The sequence below is a fragment of the Triticum aestivum genome, chromosome 5B (genome assembly GCF_018294505.1).
Source record: "Triticum aestivum cultivar Chinese Spring chromosome 5B, IWGSC CS RefSeq v2.1, whole genome shotgun sequence".
Classification (NCBI taxonomy): Eukaryota; Viridiplantae; Streptophyta; class Magnoliopsida; order Poales; family Poaceae; genus Triticum; species Triticum aestivum.
Genome location: NC_057807.1, coordinates 694,091,271 through 694,098,604, shown reverse-complemented (window position 1 = coordinate 694,098,604; position 7,334 = coordinate 694,091,271).

Here is a 7,334-nt window from a genome sequence, read left to right as displayed (position 1 = left end):
TACAGCTGTGGAATGGAACAGGTGTACGTGCGTGAGATGAGCACATGGGGGAAGAATTTGACCTAAAGGCGTTGCTGTTCGTGACCATCAATGATTGGCCTGCTCTCAGTAACCTTTCAGGACAGACAAACAAGGGATACCGCGGATGCACGCACTGTTTTGATGATACCGACAGTATATATTTGAATAGTTCTAAGAAGAATGTGTACCTGGGACATCGTCGATTTCTTCCGAGCAGGCATCCCGTAAGAAAGAAAGGCAAGCATTTCAAAGGTGAGGCGTATCACCGGACGAAGCCTCGCCACCGTACTGGTGCTGATGTACATGATATGGTCAAGGATTTGAAGGTGATATTTGAAAAGGGTCCTGGCGGACAACCTGTTCCGAAGGACGCTGACGGACGCGCACCCATGTGGAAGAAGAAATCTATATTTTGGGACCTGCCATATTGGTAAGACCTAGAGGTCCGCTCCGCAATCGACGTGATGCACGTGACGAAGAATCTTTGCGTGACCCTGCTTGGCTTCTTGGGCGTGTATGGGAAGACAAAGTATACACCTGAGGCACGGGAGGACCAGCAACGTATGCACGGAGAAGACGGCATACATCAGGGTCATGCAAGCTACGCTCTTACCAAAGAAGAGAAGGAAATCTTCTTTGAATGCCTGCTCAGTATTAAGGTACCTCCTGGCTTCTCGTCAAATATAAAGGGAATAATAAACATGGCAGAGAAAAAGTTCCAGAACCTAAAGTCTCATGACTGCCACGTGATTATGAGGCAACTGCTTCCGGTTGCATTGAGGGGGCTTCTACCGGAAAATGTTCGATTAGCCATTGTGAAGCTATGTGCATTTCTCAATGCAATCTCTCAGAAGGTAATCGATCCAGAAATCATACCAAGGTTACAGAATGATTTGGTGCAATGTCTTGTCAGTTTCGAGTTGGTGTTCCCACCATCCTTCTTCAACATCATGACGCACGTCCTAGTTCACCTATGCGAAGAGATTAACGTTTTGGGTCATGTATTTCAACACAATATGTTCCCCTTTGAGAGGTTCATGTGAGTCTTAAAGAAATATGTTCATAACCGTGCTAGGCCAGAAGGAAGCATCTCCAAGGGCCATCAAAATGAGGAGGTCATTGAGTTTTGTATTGACTTTATTCTTGACCTTAAGCCGATTGGTGTCCTGAATCGCGGCATAAGGGCAGACTGGATGGAAAAGGCACGCTAGGAGGGGAACAAATAATATGTATGGACGGACATTCTCTCACTGAAGCACACTACACAGTTCTACAGAATTCTGCCTTGGTGGCTCTGTATATGGATGAACACAAGAATTTGCTACGCTCCAAACACCCGGAGCGGTCTGATGACTAGACTACACGTGAACAAACCAGGAGTTTCGCCAGCTGGTTGCAGACACGTACCATGCATGACACCTCTATTGAAGATGACATGTACTTGCTGTCCCAGTTACCATCTTCGAATATAATGACTTTCAAAGGGTACAAGATAAATGGTAATACATTTTACACGATTGCCCAAGATAAGAAGAGCACCAACCAAAACAGTGGTGTCCGCTTTGATGCAGAAACCAAGACGGGAAAGGAAACATATTATGGTTATATACAGGACATATGGGAACTTGACTATCGACGTGGTTTAAAGGTCCCTTTGTTTTGGTGCAAATGGGTCAATATGACACGAGGCGGGGTAATGGAAGACCCGCAGTACGGAATGACAACAGTGGATCTTAACAATCTTGCGTATGCAGATGAACCATTCATCCTAGCCAATGATGTGGCACAGGTTTTCTATGTGAAGGACATGTCTACCAAGCTAAGAAAAAGAAAAGATAAGGAAGCGAATGCATCGTACGATGAGCCAAAGCGGCACATAGTTCTTTCTGGGAAGAGAAACATCGTGGGAGTGGATGACAAGACAGACAAGTTAGAAGATTATGAAAAGTTTGATGAAATTGCTCCATTCACAGTGAATATTGACCCGAGCATCCCGTTAAATGATGAAGATTTTCCATGGTTACGGCGCAAAGGGACACACGCGAAGAAAAAGTTTCACACCCAAAGATCTGGGATGTGATCGGCTTCACTATCATCACTTTCTTCTGTGTTTCACACCCAGAGGGGAATCTCTGTAATAGTTAGGGTAGTTATGTGTTTTGGCATTTGAAACGCGAAGAAATTTTATGTGCAAACAAATTCTTTCATGCCTTTACTGATTTTTAAAGTTAAGTTATTCACAAACTAGTGATTAACACTAATTTCAAATAATTCAAAATTTAAACTATTCAAATTTGAAAACTACGGGCACTAACAGAAAGTTTATAATTTTTTGTACCTAAAGCAAAAATATTCACAAAGAAACTCTAAATATACAAAAAAAACACAAAAATAAATAAAGAAAAAAATATAAAAAAAAGCCCGCCTACTAGGCCAGAGCGGCCTGCATACGACTAGAAACCCAACCTATTGTTGGGCCAGGATGCAGGCCCGCAAAGGCCAAGTGGGTCCACAGGGCAGCAAAGAACATGTAGGCCCAGTAGGCCTGCTTTGGAGAGGAGCTCGAGAGAGCGACCGCAAGGGGGTTTATAAACCAGTGCAGTCGCCCCTCGGCTAGCGAGGTGGGACTAAACTTGCCGCATCGCACCTGCGCCAGCGCACCCCCTTTAGTACCGGGTCGTGGCGAAGGGTCAAATGTGAAGCACAATAGTGCCGGTTGGAATTTCAGCCGGCACTAATGTGTACACTAGTGCCAGTTCGTGGCGGTGATCAATAGCATCGGTTCGTGGCGAACCTTTATTACCGGTTCATGCCACGAACCGGTACTAAAGAGGCTGTGTCAGCCTCCGGTCAGGCTATGGCCCCACCATCACCATTTAGTGCCTGTTCGTACCACGAACCGGTACTAATGAGGTTGTGTCAGGTAAGGCTGGGGCCCCACGAGCACCTTTAGTACCGATTCATGGATGAACCAGACGTAAGCTGTTTTTTAGTCCCACCTCGCGAAGTGAGAGGGACTAGGAGCGATTTATAAGCCCTGAGTGCAGAGACGATGAAGAAGAGGCTCAATGCTCACGTTGCTTAGCTTCAAGCCTTCAGGAATACGGTAGACTGCACGGAGCTATGTGCAGTGCAGTTTACACTATTCCGAAAGGCTTGAAGCAAATTAACGAGCATTGCACCTCTTTTTTATTTTTAATAACTTATTACAACTCCGGACATCTTCTGTTATGGCAAAAACTAATTGCACATCGACATTTCTTTTTTTAAGTTATAACTCCAGACTTTGACCATCAAGTTTTGCAGAAAAGAAAAAATAGCAGAAAAGAAGAAAAACTATAGGTGAAAAGAAAAAAACTATATAAAAAACTACTTAGAAATAAATAGAAGAAAATAAATATAGCAGAAAAGAAAAAACTACTCAAAAATAAAAAGAAGAAAAAATAAAGCAGAAAAGAAAAAAAATTATATTTGCTATTTTTCAATCGTTTACAAAATGACCGTGAAATTGAAAATCACTACAAAATGAACTCTGAAAATGTTGAATTTTGGCAAACTAAATGAAAAACTACTCACAAATAAATAGAAGAAAATAGATATAACAGAAAAGAAAAAACTATACAAAAAACTACGCAAAAATAAATAGAAGAAAATAAAGCAGAAAAGAAAAAAACTATAAAAAAAATTGGGGCGCTGCCCTGTGGGCCTGATAGGCCACAGATGTGTAATTACAGGCCTTAAAGGCCGAGCAGACTCACAGGACAGCGCGCAGAGTTTAGGCCCACAAGCCTGCTATATAGAGGAGTTCGAAGTGGTAGCCGCGGCTGGGTTTATAAACCAGTGCGGCTGCCCTTCGGCCGGCGAGGTGGGACTAAACTTTGGGGTGGCAGCGCGAGGCCTTTAGTACCGGTTGGTGGCTCCAACCGGTACTAAAGACCACCCTTTAGTACCGGTTGGTGGCTCCAACCGGTACTAAAGGCCTCGTCTTCCCGCCTCTTCGCCTGGCCAAAGTTGGCCTTTAGTACCGGTTGGTGGCTCCAACCGGTACTAAAGGCCTCTCATATATATACAACACTTGCGAAAATTTTATTCTCCCTCTGTTTCTTCCTGTGTTTCCCCATTGAAGCACCGCTCGCGCGCCCCGATCGATCGACGTCGTCGCCATAGCCGCCCCCGTCGCTGTCGCCGCCCCCGTCCCAGTCGCCGCCCCCGTCCCCGTCGCCGCCCCCATCCCCGTCGCCGCCCTCGTCTCCGTCGCCGCCCCGGGCCCGTCCCCGTCGCGCCGTCCTCGCGTCGCCGCCCCCGCATCACGCCCCGGACCGTCACCGCCCCCGGCCATCGCCGTCGCCCCGCTGTGAGCTCTCCCCCTCTAACCCCTCTCCCTCGCCCCCGGCGGCCACCATGGGCGCCGCCCCTCCCCGAGCCCATACACACACACACACACAAGCATGATGAACACACACACACACGTACATATGTATGAATTAATGCATGTATATATTAGTATATACGTATTTTGTATGTTTAATTAGTTTAGATTATTTAGATTATTATTATTTCACTATTATATATGTATGAATGCATGTTAGATGGATATAATTAGTGTTTAATTAGTATGGAAATTTTTTATATAATGTTGTTTTTCAGTTTTTTAATGGATGTATAGAAGTTGTGTTTTCTGTTTTTAGTGTTAGATGCTTAATTAGTATGAAATAGTATATAGATTTTTGACACATGCAATGATAGCATAATTAGTGTTATATAGAAATGTTAGAAATTTTAGTTATCATAATCCAATCATTAAAAAATGTTACTTTTTGCGGGCATATAGCTAGTATTTGTTCTCGACGATGCCCGGCCCGCATCCTCGCCGTCGACCCGTCCGCGACGACGTCCGGCTGACCCATGTCCGGGACTGGGCTAAGCCGGACTGGCACTGGGAGGTGCTGCCTGGAGGGGCGCGCCGCTTGATGAGGAACCTGGCCCCAGGTCCCGTCGTCGACCCTGATCTCGTTTGGTGGCGTTCGCGTGGGCCAGTTTCGGTGCGGAGGGACCCGACCCTGCCGGAGGTGGTACGTCGCCGTGTCAGGGAGGAGGACGAGCACGTCCATCGCTACATGGTTGCGTTAGAAGGCGGCAGGTTCTCCAATACCTGGCAGTTTCTTCAGGGATCTCACTTCAGCTATGATCCTGTGAGGGTTCCTTCTCTTTGGGTGTCCACCGCCCGCGCCGCAGGAACCGCGAGTGTCCTAGATTCTTCTGTAGTATTCGATCTTTAATTAGCTACCTAGCCAGTGATGTACTATTCAATATTATATATTATTCGAGACGATGTATTCGAGATTATATCTATTATTCTAAACGATGTATTCGAGATTATATCTATTATTCGAGACGATGTAATTTGAATACTAAATTATTTTATATTTCTTTTGGATTAGTTAAATAAAAGCTATGGCAGACAATACCGACAGAGAGGGAGAACAGACCATGTTCGATATGATACGCGGGCCAGATGATGATCAGAATGAAGTAGAACATTATGATGGCTCCGAATTTCTAAACAACACCGGAGAGGGTGATATGATATTCGATCTCGACGACCGAATTGATAAAGTCATGAACTACGATTATGACGATGACGAAGAACATGTTGATCCTGAAACAACAAAGACCGGCGAGGTATATTTATATAAGCAGGCATCTGGTGATCATCACATGTTTTAAATGACTTGAAGATATATTAACGAATCGATCTTTGTTCTTTCAGCCATCCGGATCGAGCAAATCTTCAGGCAAAAGGACGAAACGAGGCCCGAACAAAAAGTTGAAGGAGGGCGTAAAGTACAATATCGAGGCAGTCAGACCTAATGGCGAACCATTAGCGCCTAAGAAGATTGCGGACAAGTTCATTCGTCAGTGCGGAGTTCTTGTGAAGGACCAACTCCCGATCAAACTTCAAGAATGGAGAGAGCCAACAAAGCCACGTCCAGATGTTACTTTTGTCAACAAGAATCAAAAAGATCTGCTTTGGGATACTCTCATGGAACATTTCACCCTACCAGATCATTTCACAAAAGCAGATGTGCAGAAAGTCAAGGACGCTGCTCTTAGGAAGATGGCGGTTGCATTCAAGAACCACAAGAATCGTGAATGGGACAAGTACGTCAAGGGAGGAAGGAAGACTCCAGTATTCGAGGGAACACTAGAGAACCAACGTGCTCATTGGGACGATTTCGTGAAATTCAAGGATTCGGAATTAGCTAAGGAACAGTCGAGAATAAACAAGAAGAATGCCGAAAAAAGGATAAGTTCCATAAGCTGGGGCCAGGTGGCTATGCGGTGGCAATGCCTAAGTGGGATAAGTCTGAGAAAGAGATGGAGGATGCAGGTGTCACTCCGGTTACTAAGAGCTGGCCCCCCAGGTGCAGGACTTGGTTCTATGCGCATGGGGGGGAGTTGGACCCGAAGACAGGCAATGTTTCGACGAAGGCAAGTCTGAAGGGAGACGATGATGCGATACTTGTTGCAATAGAAGAGGCACGATCGGGGGTGTTCCAGCCCAACAGAGAGAACGACGAGCTTACGCGTGCCCCGGGAAATCCTGAACACCCGGGAAGAACACGAGGCAAGGGCGCTATTCCGTGGTATGAGGGGTTTTCAGACTGGAACACCGACTACAGAACCCGTGCGAGAAAGAAGATTGCAGAGGAGAAGAAGAGGAAGATGGAGGAGGAGCAGAGGAAGCGGGACTATGAACGCCTTCAAGGCCTAGAAGCAAGTCAAGCGGAATTGGTAGTCAAATTCCAGCGGCAGCAGGAGCAGATCGACTCACTTACCCAGCAAAGGGGTCTCAGCAGCTGCAGCAGCTAGCGGATGATCCAGCATTGGATAGCACCGCCCCATCCATGCCGAGAAGCAGCGTGGGTTCCGCCCCAGACGATGCAATGCTGGGTAGATACCCCGTGGATGACATCATGGAGAACACTAACTGCGAGCTACACGTCAAAATAACGAACATATCCATGAAGGTGGCGGACGCTGTTGCTTTTACAAATCCCCCCGAGGCAACCTTCCATTGCAACCCGATTCCAGCGGGCTATACTCGTGTCTTGGTTGATGAGATGGTGGACCCACCATATTCGGAGCTACAGCTTGACATTCCTGGAGGTGACGACAAGCGCTTTCTCGTAGAGGCCAAACATCGTATCATTCTATGGAAAAAGGATTGCATCATCTTTCGAAGGCCACTGACACCATGTCAGCCGACTCCTCGTCGAAGTCCGCCACTGAGTCAGCAGACTCCCGCTCCT